The sequence below is a fragment of the Chamaea fasciata genome, unplaced genomic scaffold (genome assembly GCF_029207755.1).
Source record: "Chamaea fasciata isolate MVZ Bird 193981 ecotype frontalis unplaced genomic scaffold, bChaFas1.0.hap1 SCAF_6, whole genome shotgun sequence".
Classification (NCBI taxonomy): domain Eukaryota; kingdom Metazoa; phylum Chordata; class Aves; order Passeriformes; family Sylviidae; genus Chamaea; species Chamaea fasciata.
This window is the reverse complement of record NW_027094091.1, coordinates 52,992,888-53,012,500: the sequence shown is the minus strand read 5'-3', so window position 1 is coordinate 53,012,500 and position 19,613 is coordinate 52,992,888. Positions and strand designations below refer to the sequence as shown.

The 19,613-nt window shown below is 39.7% G+C and overlaps 1 long non-coding RNA gene across 2 annotated transcripts; it reads left to right on the top strand.

Annotated features, from left to right (window-relative positions):
* The first annotated feature begins 379 nt into the window (after positions 1-379).
* LOC136290674 (uncharacterized) lies at positions 380-19,412 on the top strand. Of its 2 annotated transcripts, none has more exons than XR_010721298.1 (3): positions 380-540; positions 7,246-7,377; positions 18,620-19,412. It is a non-coding gene; the product is annotated as an uncharacterized lncRNA (long non-coding RNA). The 2 variants fall into 2 exon arrangements; XR_010721299.1 differs by lacking the exon at positions 380-540 and adding an exon at positions 5,784-5,855.
* Positions 19,413-19,613: the final 201 nt, after the last annotated feature.

Genomic DNA, 19,613 nt, shown 5'->3' with positions numbered 1-19,613 from the left:
CCTTACATCTCATGAGCACTAAGGATCCTCCAGCTGATCCTGCCCAGAGAAGCAGAAAATCTTGCTACCTTGGGGAGTATGGAGTAGTGAAATGTGTGCAGTTTATACATGCTGCTACTATTTCAGCCACGAATCTGAAGTCAAACTGGGGTTTGACACAGGTTTAGTGATGGTTACCAATTACAATTAACTGTTATTATCTGTTAAGTGCTGACAGACATAAAAGGAGGCAGTGCCATCCCCAGGCTTGATAACAATCAAATGAACCAGCAGTTGTTACCAATAATCCTCATCCTTGGGTTGCTAAGGTGCAGCTGACTTACAGATTTGGGCTTGGTGAAAATCCTGCAGATAATGCTCGGTTAGTGTTGATGGGATGTAGGCGTTAGGAGAGCCCCTTATGCTTCTTTTGGTAATACTAGTATTACTACTAAAAATATTTCTGCAGCACCTATAAGAATAAAATGCCATTTTAAAGTGTCAGCCCTTTGGATCCTCACTAAAAATGTATTCAGCAGGATAGGCAAGCCAGCTAGCCAGGTGGGTTTTTCCTCTTAGTGCCTCAAATCATACCAGTTATATGAAGTAGAAAACTACAATACTGAAGCTGACACAGAGGTTTGTTGAGATATTTCTAACATAAATTGTATGAGGTTTTATCTGGTTGTTTGCTTTTGGTTTGTGAGGTTTGGGTGTGGTTTTTTTTGCATTTTGGTTATTGTTAAGAATTTTAAATCTTCATTATAAAATAAAAAATGTATAAAAATATTAGCAAACTGTAAAGCAGGTGCCATGACAACATCAGTGTAACTATCAAGAAAATCCTTAAACTACCTTAAGCCTTTAAATGACTTGTTACAAAGCAGTTTGGACTGTTATGTAAGTAACTGTAGTGACATTTGGTGCTTCCTCAGGTTAAAGCCCTCTGAATGCTCCCAGCAGCTCTGAACTGCAGTTTGGATTGCTCTGAGTAGCTGCTTCCCAGTGAAAATGCAGGCATTGACCACTGAATTGCTTTTTGACTGCTGGTGTTCATTTCCCTCACTCTCTGATTCTGCAGACACCCCATTTCTCTCAGGTGTTTAATAGTGACATTAATATACTGCCAGATACACCCAGCCATGTTGCAATTTACTGGAGCTGATGGGGAAATGTTCTCAGAGCTACACTTGCAAAATGGAGCTGTTTTATAACTTTCGTGATTGCTATTCTTGAAAACTTCACCTCTCTGAGAGTGCTGATAGACAATTTTCCCTTCCATTCATTCCTCTGCTTATCGTAATAGATAGTTTAAGCACAGATCAGTGAAAGCACAGATCAGTGAACTGTAAATCTGAACAGACTCCTCAGCATTTCATGCAGTAGGAGAGAAGCACTGGAGAATTCACATTTGTTACAAAGCTAAAATAAATTATCACACAGATATCTTGCTAAGATGGATTTCAAGTTTCAGATCTTCGGCATCAGAGCCAAAAAAAATTAAGGCCAAGTTTTCTATCTGCCTGCTGCTATGTTTTGTGCAATAGACTTCAAATGGAGTGATGCACTGGATGGCTGAATGGACCTGTGAAATTCTCATTTAAATGAATTCCTGTAAATGCAGAGTGATGTTTAGTGGGTTGCGTATCCTGGATTCAGATAATAGCAGAGGGTAGAATCACCATGTGTAATTCTACTAACAGAACATTTGTGAAGGTATAAGGCTTATCAGACTAATAGTGTGCCCAGAAATGTGTTCAGAATTTAACCAAAAGCCAAAGCAGCCAATTCCCAGCCATGTTGCATATTAGATCATTAATGGAAAACTTTATTGTGGCTTTGACTTTGCTAGAGTTTCAAGCCACAGAGCAAGATACATTTAAGATGGGGCTATGGTGAGTGGTCTTTTACTGTTAGTTCACTGCTTTTTTTATACTAACCGCTTTTGCAATTTAATGATTTGGCAGCTATGGTTTTTATTGTGAAAGTGAAGGTAGGTAATTTCATAATTGTGAAAACTGTATAGTACTGCCTAAGTGTTCAGGATATGCAGTGATAACATCTAATTTTGTGTCATCACAGGAATTCAACTTGCATGTGTGTTGCCCCCCTTACACAATTTCTTTGACAGTGGCATCACTGCTAATGAACAAAGTCTGTAGATGATAATTTTCCTGAACTTTTTGTGTAATCAGGTCTAGAGGATTTCAGTTCATCAGGTTCTCATTTGAACTGCCAGATACTTTTATACTCTGTAGTCTTACAGAAATGAGCATAGACATGATCCAGAACTGCAGCAGTTCACTGTGTTGGGCTCTTTTTTAGCTATTAAGTTGACAAGAGGAATAATTTCTGTCATTTTAGTATTTCCTTATGAGACGATAATTTTGCTCATTAGCAAAAACCTTCTCCAGTTTGAATTGAAGATAATAGTATCTGGAGGCTTTTCAAAATTGCTGAGACAAGTAGAGTTGGTAACCCCTGAACCTGAAAAAAGACAGATTGGAATTCCTGGACCCAGCCACCTAGATGACCTTCCAGTCAAGTCAGAGAAAACTCTTCCAACAGTTTGGGGAGAGGAAGGGAAAGTTCATATTTCACAGTAGTGTCATGAATAGAAGAGGTTCCAAAGAGATAGTGTGATTTCCTGCCTCTGAGTCCTTTTTTTCTGACAATATAATCCTCTGGAGCAGCTTCTAACCACTTAAAACTCCTGATCTAATTTCCTGCTGCCTTCTGCTTTGTCCCTTCATGCCAGTAGAAGTAGTTGTGAGACATTTTAGAAGAGCTCACAGGGTCACACTTCATGCCCAGTTTGCCTCTGGTGGAATTTAATGCAGAGGCGAGAGGGTACAAACTGTCAGAGATTCAAATATTGACCTGACAGGGGGATCCCAGAGGGGCAGCTGCAGCAGAGGGCAAGATGAGGACCTCTTCGCACAACAGAGTTCAGGACAGCACAGGCCACGTGAAGCCACTCCTGAGGCATCCAGCTGTGAGATAAGAGCGGAATATAGGTTGGTGGAGCTGCTCCAAGTCATGCTGCGATAGCTGATCGCAGACTGACTAGCTCAGGGGATTTGGGGGCTACAGGGTGCATACAAATCCTCTGTAAGACTCAGCAGTGAAGAGCTCAGGCCAAAAAGCTTCAGGGCTGTTGTATCGTCTCTGCCTCTGTCCTCATTCAGCTCCCACAAGAATGCTTAAGCAGCAAAGCTTAAGCTTAATCGAGTTATGTGAGCCAATAAACTTCACTGCATTTCTTTTTGCCCTACCACAGTTATATGCTTCTAAAATATTTCGCTTAAATCAAGGCAAGGTTTTTGACAGAATTCTTCCAGCGCAGTCTCTCTGCTTCAGCTCCTGAACTTGCTGCTCTGCAGCTCAGGTGGACTCAGGACTGCCTGGTGCGCATGTCTATGAGGAACATTATGAACTGCACAGCTTTCACTTGACCTCAGGCTTCAGAAGGAACGTCAGGATCAGACTCTGAATATCTGAATTAAAGGCTTAACTTAGAAAAGTGCACCGTCAAAGTGGTCAGAAGGTCTGTGGGGTGCACAAAGCAGGCGATTGTGCACTTAGACCCCGGTGTTAGCCTTCCATCTGTTGCCAGCAACCAAGGCTGAAAGAAAGTGCTTGTGTTGCAGGTAACGGCATGAAAAATAATCGTTCTTGTTAAAGTTCAGCTTTGCATAAGCTGGCCTTTCTACCTCATCTGCCCAGCTTCACAGTAATGAGGGAAACGGCGAGCTCTTCCTCTCATGATAACTGAGCCCACCCGGTTTCCTCCCTGTTGCAGTGTCTGCAATCCTTGCTGTATTTTAAAAGCAGAACCTGCAACAACTACAAAGTCCTAAGAGAGGCAGGGCTTCAGTTCTGTGGACACCAGTGACATTCTCAGGGGTGCATCTCTCTTGATCCCAGCCCGTGCTTCCCACCTCCTGGTGAGCACAGGAGGAACGGCTCGTGTCTCAAGGCAATGCAGCTCCCAGGCATCTTTCTTCATGATTCACAGAGAAACTTTTAATTTACGGAACTGACATATTAACTCCGGTGGCCGAAAAGAATAAATGAGTAATACTGTGGGGTCTTCCATTCAACAACGGGAATGTTTTCCCCGAGATCTCTTTTTAATTGAAGCCATTTGTCATTTTGAATGTAGAATGTATTCATTAGAAAGCAGCACCTCGAAGGGGACTAGAGAGCTCAGGAGATAAGTAACAGGGTACAAAGCCTTTTGCCTCCAGGTTGCCAGTTTCAAATCTGGCCATGTCACTATTGATCAGAAGAAGTCATTACAGGCTGACAGATGTTTGGCTGCTTATATAGAAGTGACCTTGTCAGATTAGTCAAATTCTTTGTTAAGAGATATGTCCCTTCTCTCTCACACACACACAAAATCCTCATTATCACCTTTTTCGTAGTGCTCACAGCATCAGTAAGGACAGGGCATGCTTGTTTATGCAAAATCAGAACAGAGGGATTTTTGAGCTATGTGAGGGTTGATTGAAGCATTTTCAAAGCATCTCATGATGCACTTTGAAATTTCCAAGTTGGTTCTGTGCTGCATAATTTAAAATGAACCCTTCTTAGAAGCCCTTACAGTGCTTTGATCAGTATAAAATTTATTTTTTTTAGGAATCTGAGAACTGAGGTTTTTTTATAGCATCAGCAATGTGTGTATTAGCAGCAAAGCATGTTCTTAGCAAAAAAAAAAAGGGGGGGGTCTTCTGAAATATGTAAAAAAAAAAAGGTAATACAGTGTAAGTTTTATTCAGTAACTTTCAGACTAAGGCTGAAAATGCTTAGTCCTGTGATGTATTTTGCAGACTGATATTTAGGGAAGAGAAGAATCTTACAAAATCACCCCAGACGCTTCAGTCCAGCCTGCAGTAACTCATAGCTCTAGTTTGGATTAAACTCTTGCTCCATGGATCACAATGGCCACTTATGGTGACACCAGACATCTCCTTGCACAAGGCTCTGGTACCTCTTGAGCATAACCCATGGCTTTCAAAATCACCTAGGACAGGCACTTGGGAGAGAGCACATGCAAATTTTCAGACACAGGCTCTTAAAAGAGTCCCTTTCAAGACCCTATGAGGAAGATAATTCAGCTTGGGATGAGGCTTCCTCCATGGACCCCCAGCTGGGACTCAAGGGAAATGTATCCAAGTGAAGGGGCCTTGACAGAGATGGAAAGCTCTACACAAATAATCTGTATGGGACACTTTTCTGAAACAGAGGAAGAAAACACCAGAAATCCAGCGGGAGCTCAATTTGCCATAGGGAAGAAAAGATTAGGTTTTTTGTCAGCTTTGCAACCTATGTTGCAAATTGAGTTTGAGACAGAAAAAAATGCTTTGGGGTGTTCATATGTTTTTACATCACCAACAATAAATATCAAAACTGGGCTGATAATGTTTGTGTGAAAAGTGCAGGTGATTTTGGTCTGTATTGTGAACAGAACAGGTAAAGTGTGTCTAGATTAGTGAGGTTGGTAGGCAACAGTTTTGTAATGTGTTTTTGACTCCAGTCCGAATTCTGCTTTTAGAAGACTAAATCAAATTCTTACCTGAGCTGAACTTGCCTCTAACACAGGAGTTTTAAAAAAGGTCTTTTTAAAAACAATTCTAATCTCATTGCAAAGGAAGGGTGGAGGGATTATAGGGTGTGAAAGCAATAAATAATAGCTTTGGGCTGGTCTGAGTTGTTCTGAGAAATGCCAAATGACTGGCACACCTTATTATATCTTTTAGGCAATCACAGCACGTGACTCCAGCTCTTTCTATGTCAAGAACATTTGTTGTTAAATGCCGCAAGGATATGGGAAGGTGTGCCAAGGCTTCTGTGCACCTTCAGCTGTTCTCAAGGTGATGACATAAAAATGGCAATTTAGCCTTTGCAGAGCACGGAACAGCACATTCTATTCAAGTCTTGGGCATAAAGATAACATTTTGTATTTTAGAGTTGAGGATTATGAATTGGATCTCTGGGTGGTGGGTGGGTGGGGGGAAGGGTGAACGCTTCATCTACCAAACTTGGCTGATTTGATTTTTCTTATCAGTGAGGAGATTTAACCTGCCTGATACACCATTTCTTTAAAGTCTAAGTAATATCAGTTCTGCAAGAATTAATATTTCTGTATGTGTAGCTTAAAACCTGGCTTTGCCTTAAGGTCACATCAGCCATAAGTAGTACACACTGAGCACTTAGGATCCCACAAATGTGACCTTCCACTTGTGTCCCAGTAATGCAGAAGGCACCATCCCAGAGCAGGTCTCCAGATTTCATAGGCATCTAATAGGTAAAATAATAAGACAGATGTTTCTATATATTGTAAGAGGGGAGGAAAAGGCAGAATCAACAAGACACTCTAAATTAGTTATTGTGGTGATGAATGCTGTGTTATGGACCTGCATGTGTGCCTCAGGCTTTTATGGGCCTGTAATTATATTAGAAGATATTGCTTTGACCTAGACATAACTGTGCAGTTTATTTACTATTATTCTTTTACTTGAGAGAAATAAAACCCAATACAAACTCTTTCAAATACTGTATGCCACACATACATATGACAACATTTAGAGTAGGTTCCCTGATGAGAAAAGGAAATAAGATGGCAGTAGAAATCCATTACAGGGTGGATCGGTGAATGGGAATATTAATGGTTTCATGAAGTTAATTTAACTTCTCTTTCTGTGATGGTGTAGCTAAACTGAAGTTTGTTCTGCCACTCCCTGTCACCACTCTTCCCAGAGGCAGCATGTTCTGATGGACTAAGGGAACTCTGCCTATTTCAAGATAATGGGACAAATGAAATTGAATCACCAATGAAGGTGTTTTGGAACAACCTGGCTAACTTTTCTGGGTGGCCTCAAAGCCTTCACACACAGCCTAGAAAAGCTGCTTAGCTGGGAGGTTGCAATAAAGCAGTGTTCTAAAATAATTGTGAATGTTCATAAAGCAGATGAAAGCCTCCAAGTAGTACAGGAAAGCTGTATCAAAGGCTAAAGTAACAAGACACATGATTTGTTTAAGACTTTCCCTCTATTTGCACTACTTTTTTTCTTTCTTGCATAAAAAATTTAAAAAAATTAGAACAAAAGGGTAAGAATTTTCCAAAGTCAAAATTAAGGACTTTAAAAGTCTTGCAAAAGTGTAATATTACTGTTACAAAATACACATAGGAACAGAAGATATCAGGATAAAAATTTCAAAACAGAAGGAGTTAACAATACATTCTTTTAAATATTGTTTCAGCAAAGGTAGCCATGCAGCAAATTAAAAAACAGTGGATATGAAGGATTCTACTTTCAAGGAAGAAAAGAAGAAACCTGTAAGACAGCTTGGAAAGCACAGCTATTAAAGCAGAGAGACTATCTGAAGATACAGGTAGATGCTATGCTTTGGGAGATACTAACACACAGAAGGGAAAACAAAGTTGTTGGTTTTTTTTGTGAAAAAGGGGGGGGTGAACCCCCAAAACCAATTGAGAATTTATGTAGTGGGTAGCTTTACTTACATTTCTCATTTGTTTCCCACCAGGTTTCTTTTTAATATCAATATGTACACTCCATATCCAAAGTGTAAAGGCCTGAATTTTTTTCTTGGTGATTTCTTTGCATTGCTGCAAGTCTTTCAGGCAATAAAAGAGACATAAAGTCTCTGTAGCATGAGCAACAACTTCTTGAGGCATTGAAAGTTGTCAGTATGGCCAAGCTGGACTTGGCAGAGCAAGCAAAGGAAGGGGAAAAGAAAGTAATTATCGTGCCATTGCCTTAGTAGTTGCTGTGTATTGCTGCTTTGGGCAGTGCTGGTTTAGGCTGTTTCTACTCCAGCTGCTCCCGTGAGCCTGTAGTGTCCCAGGGAATCTGCCCTCTTCGTCACCTGCTGTCCCTACTCCTTCACCCTTCCCAGGGGGAAGTAAAAAAAAAGCTTGGCCTGGTTGTCTCCAGGACCTGAATGGTGAAGTGCTCTTTGCACACACAAACACTTTCTTGAGCCATGGCTGAAAACAACTAATCGCTCTTTAATCCTACTAACCTCTTTGCCTCAGTCGTATGGTGGGGTTAAAATTCCTGCTGATAAGATTAAGTGCTGTCTTGGATTGGGGCCTACATAAATAATAATGCTATTTCCACAGTCGCACTCATTAGAATGAAATGTGAAAAAAGGATGTCGGTCTTCCTGCTGCGGGATGTCAGCCAGCTGCTAATTGTTTGTGATCAGAAAGTTCTCTTCTTGCTGTCCTTTAGGGATCTATGTGTGTTGATATAAGTCCATTTTACACTTGCACTGAACTCAAGTGCATTCATCTACAGTATTTGAGCTAGATTTTTACCCCTTGTTATAAAGCTGACATGCTTTCCCCATTGTCAGACCAGTTGTGACTCACTTCTCCTTTCTGCTAACAAGAAATCCATTATATTAAAGTGAATTTGAGAACTACAAAAAATTATTCCAGTAATCTTTTTATTTTAAAAATTCATCAGCAAACACCACAGAAACAGACTGGCTAAGTCTGTTATTTTACTGAACAATCTAAAAAGAAACAGCTGTTAGAAACTGAACCATAAATTTGTGGCTTTAATCTTTAGAGGTGCTCTGTGCCCTGTCAACAGGTTAGGCACAAAAAGTATGAAGCACAAACCTAATTTTAGGCACACCTGCAGTTCTTCTGGAGTGACTAAGTGCTTTTTTTATTTAGCTGTATGTTGGCAGACCAACGAGACCTTTGGATACAACTAGTGAAGTCTGGAAAATCTTCTAAACCAAATCATGTATCAAGATAAAACGATCACTCATGCGGCATTTTAAAACTAAATGTTGAAACAAACTGTGAAAAACGAGGTTCATTTTCTATGTAAATTTTTTAAAAATAGGTTTAATAGAAAATAAGACAATAAGACAATAGAAAATAAGACAATTAGGAGGTAGAAAAAAAGCAAAGTGTGGCTGGCAGGGTGACTTGGCATTCAGCCAAGTCCACACCCTGCTATATCAGAGTCATTCTTTAAATACCCTTTCTATTTTATCAATCTGTTGAATATTCATATTTTTCCATAAACTAGTTTCCATATTCCAGGAACTGTTTTGCATGGTCCCTCCTTGGGTCTGCCTTTTTAGAGCATGCGTGTTTCTTGGCTGTGTCTTCATTATCACTTTCAGTTTGGGCCTTGGTCCATACTTTCTTCAGATGGTAGATGCTGATAGTTGGTATAGCAATAGCAGAGTCTTCTTTACATGTTCACTGGATGTTATCCAACCAAACAGACAGTTTAAGCATACTATATCAACTACTACCATTATGCCTGATTTTCTTTACTAATAGCAGAAATAAAAAACCTATATCCTTACCACAACGTTTTTAATCAGATAGCACACATCTTGCGAAAAGCCTACTTTCTAATATACATTTGTAACAAAACCCATCTGTTTTCCCTTGAAAAAATAAGGGACACAAAAGAGACCAAAGAGTAGCTTTCAGCCTAACAAGCATCTCATGTAGAATAATACAAGTGTGGCTGAAACAACTCTTGACAGAAAGTATACGATAACATGTGTGATGGAAACACGTTGACATTCCCAGCACTTTCAGTCTGAATGCTTATTTCGAAAAAAAATCTGTTTCCTTGCAAATTTCTCTGGTGAGGGGTGGGAAAAGGGTGGAGGGTAGGAGCACTGATATCTCCCATTTTGCTAGACGTGAGCAGAGTCGGCTTTAAAAATGTGAGCTGAATGGCTCTTATCACAAGAGGAATCTGGCTGATTGGGGAGCAGTGCTTTGCCACGGGAGCTACATAGGGCATGCCTGCATATATGTCAAATAAGGCTGGTCTGTGATGCTGTTCCCCCTTGCGTGTGTCAGGAGTTATCTTCACTGCTCCTCGGTCGTGCACTGTTAAGAGGGAAATGCAAATTTCCCGATGTCTTCTGGAGGGCTGTGGAGGGAAGAAAGTGAGGAAGGGAATCAAAGGGAATATATTACTGGTGGCAGCAAGTACACTAAGTGAGAGATGGAAGCAGAAACTGAAGATGTGGTTAATGAGGGCATGTGAGGGAAAGCAGCCCACCACGCACACTAAACCCACAGCAGGGGGGAGGATGGGGGGAGACACTGAGGGAAAAAGACAAAACAGAGCTTGTCTGGTGATATTTCTGATACTGCAACCCTGCACTTCCAAGAAAGCAGCACCCAACTGATGGCATAGTCAGAAACCCTCTAATGCTTTTTATTCCTCTTAATACGTTCCCCATCTAGCGCAGAGGTTCTCTCTCCCTTTCTCAAACCTCTGCTACCCTCCTGCTCTCCAATGCTGACACTAAGAAGAGCAAAGTTTGCTGCCATTTGGACATTGCAAAATGAATTGCTTATAGCTGCAATGACTTCTTTCAGTTTTCAGTTCTTTATTATTGTATCTTTTAATATTTTCAGAATGAAATGCCTTTGGTTTTCAAAAAAAAAAAAACTTCCAAGTAAAAGAATTGTCTTCCCAGAATGTTTCTTTCCCAGGGATTTCAAAACCACCATGTTTCATTGTAACTCATCTTGAAGCCAAGTCAGATTTTGAGTTATTTTAAGCCTTTGCCAAATAATATTTTCATCCTTTTGCCAGGTCCGGCTTAGACTTGTAGCAAGACAGCAGCAGAACAAACCTTGTATTATACATTCATCCTTATCATTCTTACACAAGACTGGTAAACATGAGCGTGTGTCCTCATCTTGGCCTGTATCTTCATTTCACTGATGGTTTAGTTTATTTTTGTTGCACTATTATCTCAGCCCTGCTTTTTCTCTTTCCCTAGAGGCACAAAAAGCACATGCAAGCAGCACAATTGCACAATTCTGCAATTCTTATTGTAGGTACTTTTGAAAATGCTTGATCCCACTGCTCTGAAATTATTATCACACTAATGCAAAATTTCCAGACCTCTTGATTTATATATTTATGAGATATATATATATATATAAGCACACGCATAACCCCAATAATTCTTTGTATTTAACTAGTATTGGCATTCTTTCATCTATGATTAAGATGATCTTTCATGATCAATACAGTTTCTAGCGAACATTTTACACACACTGTCTTATTAGCGTCTCTCCTCAAAGGTCATGCCTTTGTATTCTCTACTCCATCACATTTAGGTGTCCTTCTGAAATTGTAAGATGTCCAACCAAGACTGCCAAAATTATCTTCATAAGAATTATTATCATGAGGAAGATGAAGAACTAGATGTATAGCACATAGTACTTTTTATGTATTAGGAATATTGCTTTAAATTTTGTGTTCTTTACAGAAATTTTGATGTTTGAATATCCTGAATGTGTTGCAAAGAAGAAAGACTCAAGTATTTTAGAATCAGGACAGAAGCAATGCCTGGATGTAGGGACTTTCCAAAACATAAATGGAAGTTCTAGAGGATGCATTCAATGTACCATATTCAGGGATGCTTTAGTTTTTGTTGAGTGGTGCTTGCACGGTGTCAAGGCCTTTTCTGCTCCTAGTATCACCCCACCAGTGAGGGGTTGGGGTGCACAAGGAGCTGGGAGGGGACACAGACAGGACGGCTGACGCCAACTGACCCAAGGGTTGTTCCAGCCCTTATGTGTTATTCCGGTATATAAAGCTGGGGGAAGGAGGAGGAAATGGGGATGCTTGGAGTGATTACTTTTGTCTTCACAAGTCACTACTAGATGTGATGGGACCCTGCCTTCCAGGACTGAACACCTGCCTGCCCATGGGAAATGGTGACTGAATGCCTTGTTTTGCTTTGCTTGTGCACACAGCTTTTGCTTTACCTATTTAATTATCTTTATGTCAACCCATGAGTTTTCTGACTTTTGCAGCTCTTTCCCCCATCCCACCAGTGGAACAGTGAGCAAGTGGCTGTCTGGTGCTCAGTTGCCATCTGGGGTTAAACCACAACAGTGCTGAGTGGTTTAACCAAGTCAGTGTCTAACACATAAATCCTCTTTAACTTTTATTTCAAAAATTTCTAATGACACTTTGCTTTCAGATCAGGTAGCCTATGTCAGTGAAAGCTCTTCCCCTCCCTCCTCCCCTCTTGTATGAAAAGTAATTTCTAAGATTGTGTTTGACAGCACTTCTGACAAAAAAGGAAGACAAGTCAGTTGAAATGAGTTAGAATTTCAACAGAGAAACAATCCAATCATTTTATCAGGAGACTGTTTGAAAAATAAAAGGCATATTGGGAAGGAAGGAATAGCTCCTTAGATGAACAGACTTTTGAAGAGCAGTTATTCATTTGAAATATTGCAGATTTAAATGAGCACACTTCTCTTAGTCTGGTAAGAAATGAGTTTGTGCTTTGTAACATTTTTAACACATACAGAATGACAATATTAGATTCTTTTTTTAAGGCTCAAAAAGGAGGAAGAACTATATAATTCTTATCCACTTGTCCAGCCCCGGAAAGTTCATATTTCACATAAAGTAAGATTAAACTAACCTGAGACTTCTAGGAGGATGAAATCTGTTTTTGTGAGCACTCTCCTGCATCACAGGAAAATCCACACTTTAGGAAAAGCCAAAACCCAAAGACAAACCACCTTCTAGTTCTAACCACCTTTTCCTGCTGGGGACACACAGTACCTACACATATTTCCTTCTCTGTAAACACATAACTGGATTAGAAGGACCGTGAGGGTGATTATTTGATTTGCCTCTTGCCAACAGCAGAATGTCTTGCTGCCTTATTTTTAATAAAGTTGATAAAAGTAAAAGCATTTATACAAATAATTTTCCAGGCAGTGCATAGAAATCTTTTTAAATTTAAATATTGAGACGCTAGGAAATATGATTGCTAACTGGAACATTAAAAAGTTAATAATTTTTAATCCTCTTTTAATGTAGAAATACATGAATTTGAATAGAAATGTCTTCCTAGCTAAGGAATTGTCCCCTTTCTGATTAGCAATCACAAATCTATCAATTCCATGTGTATCAAGCGAGAAAGAAGTCTTGTTATTCCCATATTCATTTGTGCATTTCTAATTTCAATGCAGAAATTCCTTTGTGTGAAAATCCCTAAAACCAGCATCAACATATTTTCTTTTTTTGCACAGTATAAACCTATGCCCACAGAAACGGCAGTTTTGGAATTCAGTGATGATGTATGTCAAGAACTGCAGCTGTTTTGCAGGGTAATACTAAAAGAAACTATTCCCAGTCACTTTCTACTTGTTTTACCTTGATCTGAAGTTAATGGCTTCTGCTGCGGACACAGGGGAGGATAAATCCTCTTCGAAACAAATAACACTCATTTTAATTCTTCTGTTGTAACAACGTATTTATGGATCTAGTTCATTCCTTCCCTTTTGGGAAATGTATGTTGCAGAACACAGCAGCTCCTGCGCATTGGGTACCAGCAAGTTCCAACTGCAGAGCTTGGGAAGGTGGAAACACCAAATTCAAAGGGGGTCAGTCCTAAAAACTGCAGAGTGATACAGTCCAGGCTGAGCAAAGCACATGCTTAACTATGAGCAACTTCATAATCACATGACAGATAAGAGAGCAACCTCTGTACTTTAAATTTTACTGCCCATTGGAGTGGTTTTTTTTACAAAGTCCAGAGCGTCTCCACTTTGCAGGACTGAGCACCACACATGACCTGTTCAGGTCTGAATCCAAGCCCACTAAAGGCAAGGAAAAAGTGTCTGAGTGCTCATGGACACTGTTATCTGCATCAGGCCTTGAAATGGGCCCTGTCATGGCAACAATCTTGTTTGTCTTTACGGAAAAATTTGTGGCTCAAATTTGAAAAATTATGGAGATTTCAACAGACTTTTATTATTCCCATCAGTTAACTAAAAGGTCTTCCTAAAGTTTCCACAATATTGCTTGTCTACTTGTTTCTTCCCCATTATCTAGGTCCTCATGAATGCATAGTCTCTCATACCTCTTCATCATTATCCTCTTCTGGGTGACTGATATAAGACAACAGGTCATTAAGGTCACCATTATAAAATTCTTCTTATCCCACTCATTTTTCAGTGGTCCTACTTTTCCCTGGTTCTTCTTTTATGCCTGCTTCATTAAACAGGCCTTTATTATCACCCTTAGCTTTGTTAGCTAGCAATAGTTCATTGCCTTTCTCCAGCTTGTCTTGTTCACTGCTGGTTACTTTCTGCTCTGTTCTTGTTTTCCCACCCATTTCAGGACGTTCTCTTCCTTGCAGCCCTCTGTGAAGCAATGGCACATGCATGTTGTTAGACACCCATCTGGGGTATGGTGGTTCTTTCCCTTTCTTTGGTGGCTCTGAAAGTAAGGAGAAAAGATGAGGTGTGCCCTGGACACATTCCTATGCAGTCCTCCCTCACTCTTCCACTTGTCTCCCTTTGGAGAGATCCAGAGCACTTTAGCCTCAGGACTAAGTTGTTTCTACTATTGACAAAATATTAACTCAATTCATTATTTCTGCTGAAAATGAGTTCACATTATAAATCACGCACTGCAAAGATGAGATTTCAGAAGAGGCGCATTTGTGCTGGAAGGAGGAAAGAAGAAATTCCTGTTAGTGTCCTGTCACTACTTTTGGCACATCATGTTTGGTGGCATATTCCATTCTGCACAAGTTTCTTCTACAAAACACCTGCTTCTCATTCAAGTTAAATTGTGAAACTGCCATTAGTTTCAACATGACAGGAAGGCCTTGTGAGCTTTGCTGCTGGTGGAGTCACCACTGTCCTCTTCCTGAAGCTCTGCCCCACACCATCAAACAGGTACAAGGTTCTGTCTTCCTGCACCCTGTAATTTCACACACTTCTCTTGCAAGTGCATGTTTGAATTTTTGCCTTCCAATATGTTTTAACTGAGTACCAGTGGCAGGTGCTGCATAATACACACACTGCAGAACTGCAGCTGCCAAAGCTTCCCGGCAGATTGGTCCTTTCAGTGCTGCTAATTCTTTGCTGTTAACCTGAGTGATCAGACAGAAATCTGGAAAAGGAACCCAGCCCACATCACTCAAAAGAAATCTCCTTAGCCCTCCCCTGATCTCCTACATCTGAAAGATTTCCAGCCAAGGTGCTGCCATCTGTGCTCACAAGAGGGAGGAGATTCTGTAGCTTACCATCTTTTGTATTCTTTTATGTAATCTCTATTTACGTGACCAAAACACTAGGATTAGAAGAAATACACAGAAGTATTCCCAAAAGAAATGGCAGAAGCAATTTGATTGCTTATTTCCCAGGAGCTCTTGTCATGTTAAAACCTCCCAATCTCTAAAATTAGTAGCTGGGGAAGAACAGGTCATAAAAGAACAAATTAAGAAAAAAACCCACAATAGAAATGGGAGAAAAACTCACAATCATACACCTGTATCAGCTAGATTTGTGCTCTGGATCAGCTTCTGCTACTTTAATATGTATTACTGGCAAAGATTTCTTAGTGTTGTGTTTATCCGGAGAGTTACTCTCAGTCAAATTACTGGCTTAAATCCAAGTAGGTAAATTCTGATTCCTTTAACTCTTGAATGTACCCCTTTCAAAGCATTCACTCTCCTTTCTGCTGTATTTTTCTCTGTTAATCAATACCTTTCAATGACAAGACCCTGAAAATACAAAGCATGCTATACAACTAAATAAGAAGCCACAGCTTGCAGTCCTTGGCTCCAGGCCATGCCATCCCTCCCTACAGATCCAGGTGGGCACAGGTGTACACCTCCACACATGTTGGGTTGTAACCTAAACCAAGGGAAGATTGCAAGAGGCTTTGACAAATGAAAATAAAAATGTAACTTGGAGCTTGGGATTAATGACAAACATACAAAGATTGGTGCCTAAACTGAGGCAAGGATGCTACGTGGATTTATAGCAGGCATCTCATGCTAGAAACCCATTACCAGGAAAGTATTGGCAAACACAGATTTACCTGATTTGTGGGTATGTGGATTGTAGAGAACAAGGAGTCACCCAGTTTCTCTCTGTAAATCTGTACACCTGGAAGAAGAAACAAGATAGGAATATGGCAATGCTCTCCCAATCATACTCTGTCTCTTCTAAATGTCGCCATGCTGATAGCTGGAAACACAGACCAAAGACACACAAATACACCCGACTTTTCTTCATTGCAACAATGTCACATTTGTCTCCACCGGTTCAAGGATGCTGCAATGAAACATGCACAAAATAAAGAACACCCCTCTCCCAAAACTTGAAAACACCGTGAAGTTGATATTTCTGTAATACTTGTTTTCATCATTTACAGAGTATCATCATCAGCAGGGTAACCTGAAATACGCAGACAGCTCATTAGCACATTAGTTGTCATGGGGAATATAATCCTAGCCCCCATTTCTGGCAAATTAAATTTTATTAGTTATGCTCTTCAACACATTATGTCCATCAAAATCAGAGAATAATTTTGTTTTGCATAGTTCTGTCAGTAGACCTGAACCATATAGACAAAATCTGTGTAGAGAAAAATTTAGAGAATATACTCCAGAGAACACCAAACAGTTTTGGAGAAATTTTCCACATGAAAGATTTTGACCCAGAGCTCTCACACCCTTTTGTCTCTTATCAGAAATGTGTCCTGCTCTTTTAATTTTTCTGGAGAGTACCATAAACTAGGACATGGCTGATCCTTGCTTATAACAGGATCATTATTTGCTTAATCCTCTCACCATGAATTTGTTTCCTGTTTCATTCCCTTTTTTTTTTTTAATTTTTTTTTAAGGGAGATTTATTTCCAAATACAAGGTTTCCTCTCAGACCTATTAACTACTCCCACATTGCTGCTTGACCTTCTATTTCAGCATGGGTCTTAAAATGCCCTAAGATACCATATCTTGCCAGTGTAGATAGGTGGCTAATAAGCTATAACAACCTAGATATTTTAAGAGTTATGTATTGCTTCTGAACAGATGTGACAAGATAATCTTTAATCACTGTTGCATTCTTGACATCCACTGGGCTAAATGTCTAAAACCCACCACTTGTATCAGAAATGTATGGTTGCAAAAGTAAAAGGGAAATTAAAAAAAAAAAAAGTTTATTTGCCTTTTTCTTTGTCTGCTGTGGAAACAGACACGCAGCTGTTCTTTTTCATTACTGTGTAGCGGAGTGAGCACAGTATTCATTGTTGAGTAAAATAATTGCAGGAAAAAAGGAGAGATGAAGGGAGAAGAAAGACTTGCTTAATGAAGATAATTTGCTTGGAACTGAGGAATCTGTAATCCTTCCATCCATGCCTATTGTTCCCTTGCATTGTATTTGCTTCCCCATAGCTGAAAATAATCTTACAGGCTTTTTGTTGTTGTTGTTGTTTCACCAGAGAAAACTGGAATTTTTATTAATTTTGCATTTATGGTGTGTATCCTTCTGTGTCCCCTCTTAGATGGCACTGGCAGGTTACTTGACTATTAGGAAGCAATATCTGACACAGGAATGGAAGGGAGTGGGGGCAGGGCAGGGAATTGCCTTTTTCAGTCCCTGACCACGTAACCACATCTGGAATTGTGGGATGTCTACAGTAAATCCCATCTTCTTATCCTGCATATGAAATATAGCTCAACTAATGACCATATGGAGCAGACTAATGCAAGCAGTCTAATTTACTAAAGGCAGGGGGAAATAAAGGAAATTTTTTGCTTAATTAACAAGGGCAGAAATACAGCAACAGACAGTATAACAGGAGGACCATATTTAAGGCACCTCCAATCAAATGTTTTAATGGCATGTAAGACCCAAGGGAGCTCTAAAAATGCCTGGCACTGCTAACATACTCGAAACATGGTTCTGCTTTTAAAGGCATTTTGAGTAACAGTTTTGAAAACTATCAGTTATTAGGAATATCTTGATTTTTCTGTCTGTCCAACTTGCAGTGCCTACAAAGGGGATGATGTTTGTTACTCTGTACAGTAATTACATAATTATGGCAAGGTAGAGCAAGATACGCTCTCAAAAAATCAAGGCACCCTGACCTTGACTGGAGGAAGATACTACATGAGCCGAAGGACATGGCAAATCCAGTGTCTGATTGCTCCTGAGCGATGCTCAAGAAACATCATCTCACCTGGGACAGCAGTCTGTCATCATCCCAGCAGCTGTAAAAGCAACTTTCAAACATCATCCTTGGCCTGCATGGGCTGTGCTCCATCATGTACTGTGCGTCCTTGCTTTTGATTCCCTATCCAGCCCAGGCAATTCCTTTGATTACCGTTGCAGCCCTTAGAAGCCTTTTGTTTTCTCATATATTCAAATTAGTCCTGTGGGTGACTACTGCATGAAAGGCTATGGAGTGTGTTTTTCTTGTTAAAGCAATAGTTTTCAACTGATTCTTTTTCCGCAGCTGCTGTGAACCTTGCAAAGTATGCTGTACAAACACATAGGAAAAGGCATTTCTTTTTCAGGGAAAGCTTTCTGTCTGAGAATCAAAGCAGGAGAAAAGTGATTTGTGTAAACCTAGAGAGACAGTGTATACAATTTAAAGAATTTAAGAAATTTTATATATGAAGGGCTTTTTGCTGCTTTTTTTCTTTATCAAGATAATGTAACAGTGGGAAATTAGTGAAATCTGAAACATTTCAGATTTTTTATTTTGTTTTTACCTATGAATCTTTCAAAATGCAGGATATAACACACTGTATTTTTTTGTATTCCTGACAGCCTGCCTTCAGCCTCACTGCCATCCTAGCTTCAAAACCATTTTCTGTGTTGTCACATATATGACACTGGATGGCTTGGATTACGTACAGCAAAATGTAATTAAAGACACATATTGCTTGGGAGAGGTAGAGTCACCAAGGAAAAGAAGATTTGCCAACTCTGAAATGAGGATTAAGGAAGAAGGAGGTTTGCAGAGACTTGAATACATTAATTTTCCTAACAGCTTACATAGCAATTCAGTGACTTTTATAGTGCAGAGTGTAGTAAGCACCTTCCCTGACCTGAAATCAAGAAGAAAGGGTGTACCTGTGTGGAGTCGGATGAAAGAATATGTTATTGCAGAGTCAAAGAACAAATATCCTAGTCTTCAAAAGAAAAGCTGATAGATTGTAGCCAAGGATTAAAGTGGCTATGTTCCCGAGGATAAAACCATTCCATCTATCCCCTGGGACTGTAGTTCAGTGACAATTATATGGTCAATGAGATTATTTTCCCAAATCACATTGTTTCCCAGTGCTTGTTGGACTTTTCTTGCCTTGGACTCATGATGAACTAGATCTGGAAATAAGATAGAAATACCACTCCAGTGTTATCTCTGATTATCTGTCCAGTCTCAACTCTGAAACCAGCCTCAGTGGTTGCACAAAGAACAAAAACTTTCTATGTGAACATCTGTAACAGAAGAAAATTATGATTTAGGAGCTATGGTGGAAAAGGAAGGTGTATTCTCTGTTATTCTCTATTGTATGTGTCTGTCCATGAATTAGCATATTTAATACATCTTTTGAACTTCTGTGTTTGTGTTATACTATAGACTTTGCCAGTAGGATAATGAAATACATGCAAAGGCTCAGAGGGAAAAAAATCACATCACTACAATGTGATGATTTAAATTATTTTAATGATTGATTATTTAAATCTCGGTTGCTTTATTTACAGTTATATTAGACCTGTGAACAAACAAACAAAAACAGAGATGATGCACTGATCAGAA